Source organism: Alexandromys fortis, unplaced genomic scaffold, assembly GCF_014885135.2.
Source record: "Alexandromys fortis isolate MF-2015 unplaced genomic scaffold, M_Fortis_MF-2015_v1.1 scaffold_6, whole genome shotgun sequence".
Lineage (NCBI taxonomy): Eukaryota > Metazoa > Chordata > Mammalia > Rodentia > Cricetidae > Alexandromys > Alexandromys fortis.
Window position 1 is genome coordinate 7,484,679 of NW_026067902.1, and position 16,826 is coordinate 7,501,504.

The 16,826-nt window shown below is 51.5% G+C and overlaps 1 protein-coding gene across 3 annotated transcripts in view; it reads left to right on the forward strand.

The window, feature by feature from the left end:
- Positions 1-3,552: 3,552 nt before the first annotated feature.
- The window catches only part of Rassf2 (Ras association domain family member 2), a 39,022-nt gene continuing 25,748 nt past the window's right edge, over positions 3,553-16,826 (forward strand). Inside the window, exon 1 of one of the 3 annotated variants that reach the window (XM_050134286.1) lies at positions 3,553-3,803. The gene's annotated coding sequence lies outside the window, so the exon portion shown is untranslated. Of the gene's footprint in view, positions 3,804-4,138; positions 4,571-16,826 lie in introns of those variants that run through there. The other 2 variants (XM_050134287.1, XM_050134288.1) reach the window with 2 other exon arrangements.

Sequence of the window (16,826 nt, forward strand, 5' to 3'; positions counted from 1 at the left end):
GGAAGGCTGTTCCAAGGAGACGGGAAACTTCAGTAGGAGCTAACCTTGGGCCAAGGAAACTTGAAACGATCCCTAGGAAAATTCTATGGCTCATTCCCTCTGCTTTGAAACAGTTCGGGTCTGTGTGCGTGATAAAGCGTGTTGTTTAGCGGGGCGACTTCTGAGTTTAGGCTTCAGGCTTCTTCCCAAATACTTCCTGGGAAAGGAGACATATTTTGGGGGTGTGAACAATTCCAGGTGATCTACCCATGGCTCTTTGCTTTCTTCGCTTCCTACCAGATCCATCTGTGTTTCAAGAGAACGGTGGACATCTAGCGAGATCTGCTGTATGGGAGTGATTAGGAGCTCTGAGCTGCTCCCCTTTTCTGTCCCCAAGGATGGTTCCAGATACTGTGCCGTATAAATATTTTAGACACCATGGAAAAGGGGACTCTTAATTAAGAGAGCACCGTGAAAGGTACACTGGGAGAGTTCCCTGACAAAATCTTTACTTCTCAGATTTCTCTGGGTCTCTCCAGCCTGTGAGAACAAATGGGGTCAGGCTAACAGCTGTTAATCTAAAACTCGCCAGCTCGTTCAGACTTGAGCCATGGGAAAAGACCACTGCACCACATGGGTGGAGTTCTGGGGGCACAGGGAAGGCTGGGTGGGTCCCAGAGGTCCCTTGAAAAAGTCATAAACAAATCCAGAGTTCTGAACTTAGGCAGGGAACTGTCTCTCTAGCCCCTGGCTTGGCATCTTACCCCGGTTCCTGTTTGCTATAACAGAGTACCTGAGACTGATAATTTGTAAACAAAAACTTTTTTTTTTTTTTGTCTCCTGGTCTGAGGTTGAGTGGCTACATCCAGGTGACCAAAAGTGGAAGGATAAACAGGCCATTCAAAGAAACAACCGGGGCACCCACTCTTCATCACTGTGACCCTAATGCCTGGCCCAAGCAGCCTTAGGAAGGAGTGATCTGGGGCAAGGAAGCTTGGCAGTGAGGATCTGTGACAAAGACAATTCTGCAGCTCCTCTAAGACAGGAAGCAGATAGAAAATAGACAGGGTTGTCGCCTTCTAAGGCACTCAATGTCCTACTTCCGGCAGCTAGTCCCTACCTTCAGACTTCCTCAAAACAGCACCCTCAGAGGAGACCAAAGGTTCAAAATAGGAGCCCATGAGCAGCACTAACTCCTGCCTTATAGGAAGCACTGTGAAGGCTACACCCACTGAGGACAAGAACTCAGCCCTGAAAGACAGGAGTCCTTTGGGTGGGACGTCCTGGAAGAAATGCAGCCAGCTTCAGAGGGCAGAGCATGTCTAGCAGGGGAGTCACTGTGGCCACTGCACACTCCACCTTCCCCTTCCTGGGAAATATCAAGCCAGATGGTGGCCTGTTGTCCCTTCAGCCTTCCTCAGCAGGAGAGTCCACAAAGCGAGGCTCTGTGGGGTCTCTGACCATTCAACCTCTTCTGCCAGCTAAGGCTCTGTTTCTGGGCCCAACTTCTTTTGTTCTTTTCTTAGCGTGAGAATAATCCCCCAGAGGGGGCCCTTTTCATCTCTCAAAAGGATTTTTAGTCAGCTTCCCCTGCCGGAGGCTCGCCCAGATGTGACTGGGTCCTCAGGGTAGGCCTTGTTTCCACTTCCTCATTTCTCTGTAATGCACTGTATCTCCTTGAAGATTTATGTCCAATATAAAGTGGTGGTAGTGGTGGTGGTGATGATGGTGTTTGGTGGTGGTGATGGTGGTGGTGTTTGGTGGTGGTGATGGTGGTGATGTTTGGTGGTGGTGGTGGTGGTGGTGGTGTTTGGTGGTGGTGATGGTGGTGGTGTTTGGTGGTGGTGGTGGTGGTAAAATTCAATGTGTGTTTCCTATTGAGAAACAATACCTCCAGACCAGATGCATCATCTCTGTCTCTCTGGGAGGATGGCAGACCGTTCTTCTCTTCTGTGGCTTCAATATGGAAGAAAGACTATTAGAACAAGGTTTTCAGTGAACCTCGTTTCAGATATCTACTCAACTGTTTTTGCTGAGGTGCTTTGTAAAGGTCTCTCTGTGGAGCACAGGATGGTCTCAAATTCAGTCTTGTCCCAATCCACCGAGCACTGGGATTGTTCTTGTATGCCGCCAGGCCTGGCAGATTTGGATTTAAACAGGGCCAAGGATCAGTACTTCCAGCATTAGGAGTGTCCCCCTAACTGGAGGGAAGCTAAATGATTGGTTATAAGGTGGCCACTTGACTCAGTGGGATCCTAGCGGTACTTACAGCCTTCTGGAATAGCAAAGCCAGAGCCCTGCTGGTAGGAGTCATGGCTAACCTTTGTCCCGTTTCTGAGGTCATGGAAGGCCAGGTTAGAAGGGATAAAAGAACCCTCGGAGAAGGCTTCCTGGAGATTTACTCAGTTCTCCCTGGGGTTCTAACCTGAGAAACGCCCATATCCTTTGAGTCCATTCCACCTGGGGTCCTGGTACCTGGGAAGGAAAGCCGCTTACCTAGTACACAGCCATGGCTCCATACAGAGAAATTCGTGGAGCAGGTTTGTGTTTATAGCTTAAGGAGAAAGAACTAGATGCATTTATCCATTTTTTCACACTAGAAAAAACTGATGAGTAGATTTCTTGTTCAGTACAGTGGGGCCGTTTCCAGCACCACCCCACAGCTGCGCTTTGGGTTCAGCAAATTTGCGGCTGGTCTGGGAAAGGATCGCCGTTTATAACATTGTTTCTATGGGAGACACATTCCAAGATCCAAACAATGAGTTTAGTAGAGAATATCTGGCTTCCAGGCAGACGGGATGCGCTGGTTGGCATGGCATATTGGGTTTGGCTTCCCTTTCTTTAACTGTTAGGTTATCGTTCCCTTCCTCTTTGGCTTGGGGATCCACTGCAAGGTCGGGGATGTATAGACAGAATTTTGGTGGGAGGTTATAGAATCCGCAGCTGGGTGCTTCCTTTTATGCACTAGGTTCTCCAGAGGTCTAAAGATGGAGAAGAGGAGGAGGCGGGGGATGGACAAAGAAACTTGACTTCCTTCACATTACTGTCACGTCTGCCGGCCTGTGAAGTCGAAGGGGCCCACTTACCCTTTAGCGCTCAAGCCCTTTGGTAACGGAGGCCGGGTGTTAGAAAAGAAACACCACCCCACCCCGCTAACTGCACATCCTCTGCTAGGAAATCTGCATTCTCTAGGCGGGCTGCTCCCTGGAACTGTCACTGTGCCAGGCGAGCCTTAGGGTCTGGGCCAAATCTCCACGCTGCTTGCAGAGGGCAGGCTCAATAGGGTGAGAGGAGCCACCTTATCCTCTTCACCCTGGCTTCCCGCCCCCTCCTCATCCACTCCAACCCGTCCGGAAGAAACGCGGGCAGCCCGCGCGAGCTGGGGGAGCGGAGAGCTGGGGGGGGGGGGCGAGAAGTCACAGCATTGTCTGTCTTGTTGGGAGGGGAGAAGCTCCACCCCCTAGAGGGGGAGGGAGAGGAGGGAAGAAAGGCGAGAGAAGAGGGGTGGGTAGAGGAGAGCTACAAGGGTGACGGGTGGGTTGGTCAGGGATCGGCAGATAAAGGCAGAGCTCGGGGAGGCGGGGCGGAGGGGCCAGGAGGGCGGGACGCCCGCCCCCAGCCGCGCTGTCGCCGCCCAGCCCGGCCCAAGCAAGCCGGTCTCGCGGATCGCTGGCCAAGCACTCTGGAGCACCCCCCACCCCCGCAGCGGCGCCCCCACTTTCCAACCCCTGCGGCGCGCGCGGATGCAGCTGGTCCGGGACGCAGGCAAGACACAGGGCGCGGGGCGCGAGGAGCCGGGTACTGGAGCGGGATGCAGACGCAAGGTGCGGGCGCCGGTGGTCCTGCCCCCACCTCCCACTACCCATCCCAAAGTTTTCCCACAGAGGCCTTTGGCCCGGCCCCTGAGTCTCTCTTGCCCCCGGCTCGCCAACCGTCCCCCTGAGCCACAAGGTGCTGTCCCATGAGTAGTGCAGGCGGGCGCCCCAGCCCACTCGTTTTCCCCGGGTAGAAAGTTGTGGCTTAGAGTTCATTCTGCCGCTCTAACCCCTTGAGGTTTTTCCAGCGGTGGACCCCTGATGCAATGGCAGGGAAGTGTCCCCCTCCCCGAACTCCCTAGCGAAGTGAAGCGGGATAGCAGGTGCAGGCCTGGGTAGCTTAGGGGAGGTTCGGACTGTTGTGCGCCCCCTGGCTCCCGGGGCGGGGGTCGTGTCGTCGGCCCCGGACGAGCCCTGCCCGCCTTGGCCTTCAGAGTTTCAGGGCACGCAGTGCTTAGGCGCACTTCCCGCTACCGAGTTTCGTGACCCCTCCTGAGGTCGCTGGAGGCCGGGCTAGGCAGGTGCTTTCAAAAGGCGGCCCGGCCACTTGAGCGTCTACAGTGCTTACTCTGCACCCGGCTCTACCCGAGAGCGTGCTGGAGACAGCGGAGTGGTGGTGTCCGGACAGGGACAGCTCTGGACCGGCCACAGCAGTCCTGTGCTTCAGTGGCAAGCTCAGCGCCAGGCTTCACAACGCTGCTCTCGCTTTAGTCCCAAGCGTCCAGAAACCAGGGGGTTAGAAACACTTCGCCCTGAGAACAGAGGCAAGGGTTACGGTAAGCGCTCCCCCCACCCCCACCCCGAGGAAGATTCCTGCGTGAGGAAGCGGTGGACAAATGATAACTAGTCAGAGCGGGCTCTGCCCCTGCGGTATTGATCCTGGGGCGGGGTGGGGGGGGGCGGGAAGAGAAAGAAAAAGAATTAGAATCACAGTTCACAGTTCTTATAAACAGCCTTCAGATTCAGCCAGGGGATTTTTTTTTTTTTTTTTGGAAGAGCACGTGAACGAGGAGTCTGAGGTTAATTTGTCATACTTTCAATCCGCATTTGTTAAGGGGAAACTTTTCTACAGGTGGTCTGAGGGTTAAAGAAACCAAGCTATACTGAGTTTGAGAAGAATGCCCCCCTTCCCTCCCTTGTCCCCTTCCTTGCTTTCTGTCCTAGGGGACTAACTGTGGTGTCTTCCTGAGCGGTGCCCATTTGCGCTCAGAGGCCCTAGAGTAGGGCTGTCGAGTGTGGGCATGTGGACAGTTTTCTCCTTTGGGCAAAAACCCGATTCTTGGGACCTGCTACCGTCTAGTGGGTCTCAGGAAGGTAGAGGGGAGCATGTAATGATGGCTGAGCTTGGAGAGATGACCTTAGTCTGCAAATAAGCATGCTTCTTGCCCTGTAGAGGAAACTGTGGGAAATCCACCTGGCCACTGAGGGATATGGACTGGTAGCATTTGGGATTGCCTGTGCTGGGGGTTATGGGAAGCCACACCCATTCCTTCGTTGCCGAATAGAAGAGTGCGGGGGGGGGGCAACAAAATATGGGGTTCCAATGCAAATGATGAGGGAGTAGCCTTGAGAAACCCAGCTGGAAGACCAGGGGATCCAAGATCCCACACCCACATCTGTGGGGTGGACCAGGTTGGTCAGCGCATGCTCTGAACTTGCACCTGTGTTTTCTGCAGCCAGCATTATTCTGACTTTGCCCAGGGCGGTGTCCCAGAGCTCCTGACCTCCACAGCACACCTCCCTCCATCTCAGTGTGACTTCTCTTTAGAGGTGCCCGCTTTGTTTCCGTTTTGTGGTATTTTAGGGGGAGGGCAGTAGATGCCACACCTTGTTTTCAGTTTCCTTCCTCATTCTGATGTTTGGGTTCATCTGCAGCGTCTCAGAGGCCCCCTGATTTCTCTTTGACTTCTTTGCTGATGCCTCAGAGCCAGGCTCCTTGTCTGGCACTGTGTGCAAGTTACTTAGAGACGGCTAAAGATCCTGGCTAGAGGTGCCGAGGGTCGGTACTTTGACTTCTCTACTTCTCATTTGGGCTGGACTCTGGGACTAGCCTGAAAGGAGACCCGCTGTCCAATCACAAAAGAACCTGAGCTGATTGCTGCCTTTAGTCCTCTTTGGGATTCTTAGGCAGGAAGTGCCCTCCCAGCTTGGGGGAGATGGCAGTGGATAGTGCAGACTGTGGCTGCCAGAGTCCTAAGGAAAGGCTGAGAGGGACTGGGGTGGGGGTATTCCTAAGAACAGCCTTAGGGCCTGCCCAAGCTTTCTCTCCTCTCCTCAGGTGAAAAACTGCCCAAGTCTTGTCGTGTGCTTGGAACGAAAGATGTCCTGCCTCTGGTCTCAAGTCTTAGCTGCTGAGAGCTGCCCTAGCTGTGTTTATAATGCCAAGGCAGTATCCTTCATGCCGCTTCCCACTACGGACGTCCTGACGTCCTTCACAGTGCGCTCCATTTATTTACCCCAATGACACACTGTCACCTATAAACACCTCCCTGCCTCCCAGAAGTTTTATTTTGTTTCTTTCTTTTGTGTTGTATTTTGTTTCTCTCTGTAGCACTGGCTGTCTTGGAAACTCACTGTGTAGACCAGGGTGGCCTTGAACTCACTGACATCCTCCTACCTCTGTCTCCCGAGTGCTGGGACTAAAGGCTAAAGTCATGTGCCACCACTGCCCAGCTAACTCCTAGAAGAATCTTTTAAAGTCCTCAAGGCAGGGTAAGCTCCCCACTTAAGCCTGTGACTGCCAGTTTGCATATCCACAGAGGACATGGCTGTGGTCTTAGTGGGTGGAGCAGTAGGTGCAATAAACATGGACATGCTTAGGTTCCATCCAGTGGGCCACGGCTGGTCATCCCTGGATAAAGACACCAGCACCTGTAAGCACAGCTCGATGCAGCTGCTCAGGCTAGTAGTGTGGGCTGCTGGGAACGCCTGCTCAAACCAACTGTGGCTAAACCAGAGAGTGAAGGCCGTTTGGCTGACTCTAACGACTTCCAGAACTGAACAACTGACAGAAAGATACTCTGTGCTTTCTTTGGCTGTGTCAACCCAAAGTGATTGACAGAACACGCATAGTCCATCACTGTGTGGTTTTACCAGTGGTTGGCACTCAGCCGAGTTGGCTTAGTTAACTGCTCCGTTTTATGGGTATAATGGGTTGGGAGTTTGTCTTCCTTCCTGTCACCTTTTAGCTGTAGGGTATGGGCCATGTAGATCTGGTCAGTGTCCTCCTTTTGTGTCATTGGCTGGTTTGTTCTCCCACCAGTGACTGATGGGAGAAGCTATAGAAATGACCTCAGTTTTCTCACTCTGATGGGACTACCTTGGGACGTGCCCTGTGCTGTGTCTAGGGTTCCTTCTTGGGACACTTTCAAACAACTCACAATCTCTCTCTCTCTCTCTCTCTCTCTCTCTCTCTCTCTCTCTCTCTCTCTCTCTCTCTCTGACTTATTTTTATTCTGTGAGTACCTGCATGTATGGATTGCACCATGTGACGCTTGGTGCCCACAGAGGTCAGATAAGGGCATTGGTTTTCCTGAAACTGGGGTTACACATGGTTGTGAATTTCCATGTAGATGGTAGAAATCGAACCTGGCCTAGAGAGCAGCCAGTGCTCTTAACCACTGGGCTGTCCATCGCTCTATTTCCCCCTTCTTGGCTTACATACCCATGCCCCTGGCACTTGAACTTGAATTCTTGCCTCTGCTTCTGGGGGAAATCCACCTAAAACAGACTTTGGTTTTAGTTTAAAATTCATTTAAAGCCTTGTGATCCCCAATCATAAGATGGAAATTCTAATAACTATCCCCTAGTGATATTCTGAAGACAGGAAAATGTCACCTACTGTCAGAAAAGAGCCTGGCACACAGCAAGCGTTCAGGAAAACGTTTTCTAGTTCTTTGATTCATAAGCAGGAGGCGGTGCTGGATCTGAGAGCATTGTGATGGTGGAGCATGGGGAACTAGGGTTAGAAAGAGAAGCTGTTTGGTGAGAAATGGAGGTCCACAGCTTGGGCATAGCTCGGTTGTGACCAGTGATACATTGTAGCATTGGAATGGCTAGTTGTCAGAAGTGGGGCATGGGAAAGCCTTGCTTTGGGCACTCACCTGTTTCAGCAGAATAGCTTCTCATGGCTGGCTTTTAGCCATCAGTGTGGTGCCATTGAACACTAAGTTGGCAAGACACGAGTTGTGTGAACCCTTTGGCCACAACTGAGCTGGGATATACCCCAGTGATCTCACGTTCAATCCTCCTACACACAGAGAGGATCATGACTGTCCTGGGTGTCCAAAATTCGCTCTGACTTGTTTGAATCACCATGTGAGACAGCTCTAGGGCCCTACGATGGTTACTGAGACATTTATGCCAAGTCTTTCTGGGCCTCACTTCCTCATCTCAAAGGCAAGGGATTAGGTGGTTTCATGTGTCCCTTCTAGCCCCTGGTTCCTTTAGGAAGGGTCTATTGCATTTTAAGAAAATGTTTAAACATCTACTCAAGACCAAAGTCTTGAGCAACAAAATGGTTTGCAAAAGCATTTGTACATCCTCGTGGGCGTGCATCCCTGGGCACCCTCAAGGGGTGTTAGGGTCTCCTGCTGGATAAGAAGTTCAGTGGACATTGACCCAGGATAACCCTCTCTGCCTTTCATGGCCCATGCAAGATTCAAGGACAGAGAAGGCCTGGGAGGGGAGGTAAACATGCCCTCTGTGGAAGACAGTCTAACTTCCTGAGCACTGTGCAGTTTCTAAGAAGCCACGTGGAGAGCAAAGTTTCTGTAAGACAATTTTTATCTTTTGCATCCTTGAAGTAGCTTACTCTTCTCTGCTCACCGGACAGTCTTCCAATGGGAGAGAGCCCCTGACTGGGCATGCCACCAAGGATATAATTGAACAAGTGCTTGGGGACATCCCTTGAGTCATTGTTTACGATGCCTACAATCCCGAGTTAGTTAATTATGGTATGGAATGTCATGTGGCTTCAAAAGTAAGGGTTACGGATGTGCACCTGTAAACATGGACAGATGCTATGTATTTCTAAGAAGGAAGCTACCAGGCAGGGTACCACTTTTGTGAAACATCCCCTTTAGGTTTATGTCTGCAAGGATGGATGGCAATGCACTGATGGCAGGTCTCTCTACGTGGCAGAATTTGGGGAGCTCTTGATTTCCAATCTTCTTTTTTTTATGTGTAATAACTTTACATTATCCCTTTGATGTTTTTTTTTATTAAATATTTATTTATTATGTATACAATATTCTGTCTGTGTGTATGCCTGCAGGCCAGAAGAGGGCACCAGACCCCTCTACAGATGGTTGTGAGCCACCATGTGGTTGCTGGGAATTGAACTCAGGACCTTTGGAAGAGCAGGCAATGCTCTTAATCTCTGAGCCATCTCTCCAGCCCCCTTTGATGTTTTTTATGTGTAAATTTACTGTCAGCAAATCCATGTGTAATCTTGTAGGATCACTGTCACTAAATATTCCAGAATATTTGTCTCTCTAAATAGATGCTGTACCCCTTAAATAGTCATGCCTACTCCCTGCTCTCCCCGTCCCTGATTATTGCTGTTCTACAGGTTGTCCACGAATTTGCCTATTTTAGGTAGCCCCTATATAAATGGGATCATTCAATATTTGTCCTTTTATGGCTACTAAACTTCCTGCTTATCCCTATTTTTAAAAAAAATAGGAAATAAAAAAAAAGGAAATAAAAGTGCTTTCTTTTATATTATTTGAAAAATACTTTGGACAAAACTGAAAGCAATAAAATCTGGAAAACAGTTCTTTAAAAACCAATGTTAAGTAAGGGAAATATATATTTTAAAATTTTATCTAGATTAAAAAAAAGCACTCTCCATATTAACAAGCAAAATGTGTATGCTGTTTGTATAATAGTGAGGAAAGCCCTGGGAGAGAGGTGTGGTATTTGGTGTCTGTGGTTTGTTTCATGCAGAGCTGACCTGGGACAGGTGTCACACTCCCACCCCATCTCAGCCTAGAAGGGTGGAGGTAGATGATTGGAGCTGAGGTGTACAGCCCTGCTGGTGGGAGCTGAGCATAGCTGGATTTGATGGTTGCTAGCTGCTGTGTCTCAAACCCCTTCTGCTGAACCGTCTCACACCAGGATCATCTGTGTGGGTGGTGATTGGGAAGTTGGGTCAGTCAGTAGCTGTCATCTGCTGAGTGAGATTCACTGTTGGGGTTGTTGAGACCAGCTTCATTAAATATGGACTCCCGGCTTTTCTATTTTAAGCATTTGTGTGTGTGTGTCCCAAACCCTGTGGCTGACCTGGACTTGCTGAATGCCCCTCATGGAGACCATGAGTATGCCTGTTGATGCTTTGATCACAACATGGCCTGGGGCACAAGGGGACTCTAGTTGGTGGGGTCCACGAAGCTTCAGGTATTCTGAGGAATTAAGTAATAGCTGAAAGTATGGGTACCCTCTTTACGAAGTCCTGTGCAGGATGACCTTGACCATGGGGCCATTCGGGTGAGAATCGCTGTGCTGCCCCCGGGAGGGACCGCTGTGGTATAGGGGCAGGTCCAGCAAACGTGTGTGTACTTTGAACTGGAGCTGAGGTGAAGGTAGATAGGAGGATGTGGTGCCCAGGGCTGGGAAGCCAGGTCTTGTGGCTCTATTCAGGTACTGCAGGGTCACTGAATGGGTCAGGATGCTTTTCTAGGAGGCCATGATCTAGGATGAAAGCCTTGAGATTCTTGCTAAGGGAGGTCTTGTTGGGTCCATGAGCCTTCACTGTATTGACCAAAGGTGGGTCTGGGAAGCTTCGTAGGAAGTCTCTGTACCTGGTTCTGCCTTTTTATCTGCCCGGTGGGAAACTCCCTTTAGATCCCAGGCACTGGGGACTGTGAAGCCGATTCTATACAAACCGCCACTGAGGACTTTGAAGAGTCTCTGTGTCTCATGGTGCTGATTTCCTTGTAGGGCTGGTCCACCCATGACGGGGCAGGCAGAGCAGGTGTGACTGTGCTGCTGTGGAGGATTTCCCACGGGATGCTGTGGAAACCCCAGAGATCAGCTGTATGACCTGAGTTTTCCTGTGTTCATGGTTGGTCATTATGTTTAAGAGGTGGCTGAAATACCCTGTTAGGGCTGTCTGCCTGGAGGCCTTTTCCTCTAGTCCAGGGGACCTGTGGGCTCTGGAGATAAAGGGAGTCAGCCATCCTGGCTTTTGATTTTCAACCCTTTTGACTTTCAAGGTGAGAAGTGGAGGAAACCCCGAGATTTGAGTATACAAAGTTCAGATTCTCAGCTTATAGCACCAAAAAAGGAAGCCATGTGGGGTTCCCTTCAGGAAGGGGATGTGAAGTCAGAGGTGAGTCTCAGTATGGCCAGAGACTTGGAAACCACGCTGTAAACAGGACGTTTGGCCCTCACAGAAACCTATCATGGGAGGAAACCAGAGGCGGCCCTTCCTTACCTGCTGGGGTCAGTTGGTAGGTCTGCTGAGCTGGAGGGCCAGCCTGACGATGGGCAGGGAGGGCCAAACACTGGACCAGAAGGAAGTTCAATTGGCCTTCTAGGGAAGACATCTAAACTACCCTATAAAATAGTCCTTGCTTTTGAGACACGCAGGGTGAGAGTGTCTCCTCTTGTTCACTCCGCTGGGGTCAATGTTGTCTCCCCAGCACCCTCTGACCACTTTGAGGCAAACCAATCCCAGGAAATTTCTGTCATGGTTGAGTGTTAGTTCACAGTGGGGGCTGAAATACGTACACTGGGGCAGGGCCCCTCTGCATGGTGACAGAGGGGCTCCATGGACTTGTGGCTAAGTTCTTCCCTCCTGGGTCTGTATATAATGGGGTGCAGGGGGCGGTGAGGACCAGCATCCTAAGACTCTGTTCCTCTTGAGCCAGTCTGAGTTTTTTCATCTACCTCGTCTTATAGTGGGTGACACAGCTTCCTTATTCCAAAGTGGTCTTGCTCCTTGGAAGGGGACCTGCTGAGCAGAGAGGCCAAGACGCAGGGGCCCTTGCTTCTGTCCTCACCTAGGGCTCAGGCACTGGATCAGACCCTTTTCATCCAATCGCGGTCCAATCCAGCTGTTGATCCTTCAGGCATACCTGTGTAGGGAGGTCTCCGTGCTCAAAGGGATGGATAGGGTTTAGAGCATTATTGGGGCCTGGCACCCACAGAGGGCGTGGAAGCAGGCACAGGTCTCCCAGACCGTGCCCCTCATCTCCAAGCCACGTGATATGCTTTACAGCCAGCCTGCGAGTGTAAGCACTTCCCTGAGTGCTGTGAGCTGCCCTGCAAACTAGCCAGACGGGAGCGGGGGTTGTGGATCCTGACTGGTCGCCACCCAGCTGGTCAGAAGCACAGCTTCCAGCCTGGGTCTTGTGACAGACATATGAAGGGAGGGCATGGCTTAGGGCATTGAGTTCCTAACCTATGAGACCTGATGCTGCCTCCAAGATAGCTAATGGCAGGACTTAGCTGGCTTAGGGGGCACTAGATGTTCAGAACCGATTGCTACTTGCTGGTGGGAGAAATCCCTTTATTGTATTGAATTCTGTATTATACAATATTGTATTGTATTCTGTATTGAATGTGGTGTGGCAAGGGAAAACGCTGACACATAGTACCCTAGATACCCCCTTCCCCATGCATACACCCATACATACACACCACACACAGCTCCCTTACCCTCATTCCACACCCCATAACACCCCACACACGCACACTGCCATGTCTGTCTTTACACACACCCTCTCTTAAACACCTATACCCGTACAGAGTTTTTACTTCCTTCCGTGCCTTTTTTTAGTGTGCACCGTGGCCTTTGTTTCCTCATAAGAGATGAAGGGCCTCTGAGTTTCCTTCTATAAACATCCACTGAGAAAGACAAATCCTTTCGGATGCCCAAGGGATGTCCCTCTGTAAACAGGCTGCTCTCCTGGCCAGGCCGACTGTCTAGGTGTCTCAGGGTGGCTCCCTCCCGTCACTCGCTTGGCCAGCCCCAGCCGATGTGGAGCAGGAAGCAGGTGCTTGGGGCCATTGCCTCCGAGTCACTTCCTGAAATGTTCTGCAGTAGCTGGGCTGGGGGAATTCAGACCTGAATGTTCAGGGCCTGAGTGAGAGGCCCGGGTGTTGTGGATGGAACTGGGCTTTGCCGCCCCCTCTGGTAGGGGAATCCCAGCCCAGCCCCTTGTGGCGGCTCAGTTCTGCATCTGCCCAGGGGTCCGTGGGAGTGAGGTGGCTTGGATGGGGACCCGGGCCTTTGCTAGTAGTGGAGGCTTATTTCTGAGAGTAGGGGTGAGGGTGAGGGACAGAATGTGGGGTTTGTGATAAAGAAAAGTGGTTTATTCTCTGGACAGTTGCTTTGACTGAGGATCCATGACTGGGATTGCCAGGCCCGAGGTCCTGGACAAGGATCTCTATGCTCTGCCCTGGGCCTGGCTCTTATGGGTCTGCCTTTCCTCCAGTCGGTTTGCTGGACCACTTCCCTTACCCCAAGACTCCCAGCCTCTGTTGACTGGTGCCAGATTCAGCCTGCATTGTTTCACTTGCTAAGACCATCTCAGCTAGTCCTGCACTAGGAAGCCTGGACTCTGTGTGACCCGAGACAGTCCTCGAACCTTGGACCTTCCATTCTTCTCTGGTGTGTGTGGGTCAACACATTTTCCTTATAGTCAGAATCTCGCGTTGTCTCCCACCTCCCCCATTCTCACACCCCCATGCTGTCCTTGGTCACAAACTCTCCTGCTTCCCCATTTTATCTCTCCTAGCACTGCTAAGGCTTCAGGCGTTCTCCTCCTCAGGACCGGATGTGGCCGGAAGATACCCGGCTCTTCCCAGTTTGTACCCACCTCAAGGTCTCATCGTGACCGCCAAGGTCTGAAGGTGCTCTCTCCTAATGACGCACTTTCTAAAATGTTTAAAGAGTGAAAAGAGTAAAGCTTTGTGTGGCACGCTTTGACCACAGCTCAGCTCCAGCCCTCCGCGTGGCGCTGTGTGCCGCCAGGGCGCTCAGGTGCCGTGTGCAAAGGAGGGAAGTCAGCTGAGGAAGGATGGAGAATAAACAAGTCTCAGAAAGGACTCAGCCTGGCCAGGAAGTGGGCCCTCCGTTGATCGAGGCATTTAGACGGAGGTGAAGGCTTTGAAACCTGAGTTTGCTCCTACCGAGTTGGTAGCCACTGTGTGGAATCTCCTGACATCTGTAGATCTTGGCAGGGCCTCAGCCCATAGCTCAAGTCTGCTTCCTTGAGTGGTGCAATGGGGCTGGGGCTTCCTGTTTGCCAGTAGCCCTTCTTCCTGCCCTGTTAGCAGGGGCCTGGAGCACAGAGGGCTTGTCACCATCTTCTCTCCGACCCGGCTCCTCCACAAAGCTGGGTATCTCAAGTGGCCGCACCAGTTAGTCTTTATAGTATGAAGCACTGTGCGATTGCTCTTAGAGAGGGCTGGGGGCACAGAGGAGGGGTAAAGACCAGTCCCCAAAGGGGAAGCTGTGGCCTCTAGCGAGCATTTCCTTTGCATCAGACAAGAGCCCGGGGCAGACTTCCTCCCTTCTAGTTTGCAAGAAGAGGTGTTTGCACCAGCTCCGCGCGTGCGTGATCCCTAGAGATGTCCTGTCACCTCCTCTCTCCCTGGAAGCAGAAGTCACAGGGAGGGATGCTAAATGCCAGTTCTTTTTTAGACGGCACTGCTCCTCCCTGTTCGAAATACATTTGGTGTTGTCCTGGGTCTACACAGCACTTTATCAGATTTCACAGTGGCTCTTCCCCGGATCTATGCTGGCTTGACCTGGAGAGACTCCCAAAGACGCTGCTAATCATTGGTTTTTGTTGTGGCCTGAACATCGTGGTTTTTTGAAACACTCCCCTTCCTGTCCTGTTCCCTGACCCATGGGTGCTGTGCACTGAGTCCTTTCATGGTTGCTGAGGTGGGGGTAAGGCAGGGCCAGGTTCCAGCTACACATCCAGGAAGACAGGTTGGGAGAGGAAAACAGCCACAGCCCCCAAAGGGTACTCTTCATCTGCCTCGCTGTGGGCTGTCCCACCAGGGTCCTCCCCTCTGTCCTGGACCTGCTTTTCTCCCCTGGGCCTTTCCAGTGGGCAAACAGGAGAGATAGTCTCTCAGGGCTGGAACAGAGCTAGAGCCAACTTCTGGGCCCCCTGACCACAGGGGGTAAGAAAGTCAGGAAGAGACAGACTAGGAAGAGAGGGATCCCACTGTCTTTGGATGGAGCTGTGACCTTTCTCAGCTCCAGGGGCTTCTTTAGGCCTGGCCTTTGCTCTTCTCATGGGAAACTGGGCCTGTGAGTTTCTCAGGCTTGAGCAGCCCCTCACTGACTCTGTGGAGCATGGTGTGAGAGGCTGGAAATGCCTGTGAGCCAGGCTTGTGGAAAGGAAGAGGGAGACTTCTTGGAAGGTCAGTGATAATGCCATCACTGGCAGGTCTGTCTCCATCCTACCACCCGGCTGCTCAGAGTGCCAGGCTTGCCTTGGATGGGCAGTTGTTTTACTATGGCCAAACCAGGAGTGTTTAATTCCAGACATGGGTTGGTAATGTAACCAGGGCAAAAGCCTGGCTGTGCAGCCATAGCTGGCTGGGCTCAGTCACCACCCCACTATGTTAAAGAGACCCGCAATGGTAAAAGTCTGCATAGTCAAGCAGCCTGGTGTTAGGTCCCCACAGTCTGGGCTCTGGCCCTTGTAGTGGTCATGACTCGAGGGGATCAGAGTGGTTTGCTTTAGGACACATCTCCCACCAATGACTGTCACCCTTTCAGGATGGCCCATCCTGTGAGATTCTTACTATTCCTAGAATCCACAGTGACTGCAGGTTTCGGCCAACTTATTTCTGTGCCTTCAGCTTTGTCGAGGGCTGAACTAGGTAGTAAGCCTCTCCTTGAGTGACTAGCAGGCTTGTGCAGAGACTAGAGAGAGTTTGACCCAAACACATTGAAGGCAGACATGTATCTAGTTACTTAATGACCTCAAGCAAAGAGTGCACACTTTTCAGACAAAGCTGTTTCTAGTGCCTGCCAGGGTGTGGTGGATGCTGCTGGTACCACCTAGACCCCACTTAGTATTACATGATGAGTGTATTGCCCACGTATGTCTTAACCTGTGAGGTCACTCTTCCTCCCTGGAGGGGGCAGGGCCTTTTGACTAGTGCTAACACCCGTGTCACTGGGCAACTCCCTGGTGTTCTTCAACCCCAGGGCCCCTGTGGGAGCAGGAAACCGCTTGTCTCCAAGGGAATCAGCATTGCTCCTTAGCTCCCTCCCACCCAGCCTTGTCATGTGTTTCTCCCGAAGAAGAAGCTACATCTTCGAGAAACCCCAGGTGCAAGAGTTGTCCTCCGAGATTGGGCTCTGCTCTTGGGTAATCCCTCACCCTGAGAGCAGGCTTTCCTTCACAGCTGCAGTTGAGCCCAGACTCGGCATTGCAGGGGTGATCATTCCTGGGAACCAGGGCAGGGGAGGGCTCAGGATGGGTGCAGCTGGCCTGTGAGGGTGAAGAAGGTCTCAGCAGGTGGCTTTTGTGTCACAGTTGTTAAGTGTTATAAGAAAGAGCAAGCTGAGGGTGAGTGCCTGTCCTCCAGCACTGCCCTGGTCGGAGGTGGTGGGGTTAGCTCAGAAGGTTAGGAGAGTTTGGGCGAGCCTGCCAACATATGAAGCCCGTACGAGGGAAATCATGAGTTCAGTGTGGGGCCTGGGTGGCCTGTCCAACAACAGTAACATTTATAAATGTCTTAGCAGACGTGCTCTGTATTTAGGGACGTTCAGTCTTTACCTTAGTTTCTAATGCACTGGCTTAGAAGTCCTGTGTGGGTGACATCCCTGTTCACAGAAGGTCAGTAGAGGTAAAGGTTTAGAGTGCTAAGGAGCAGCTTCATGTTAGTAATTGGGTGAAAAATTTCTGTGCGTGTGTTCGTGTGTGCGCACACACTCTTTCCTCCCTCCCTCCTTTCCTTTCCTTTCCTTTCCTTTCCTTTCCTTTCCTTTCCTTTCCTTTCCTTTCCTTTCCTTTCCTTTCCTTTCCTTTCCTTTCCTTTCCTTTCCTTTCC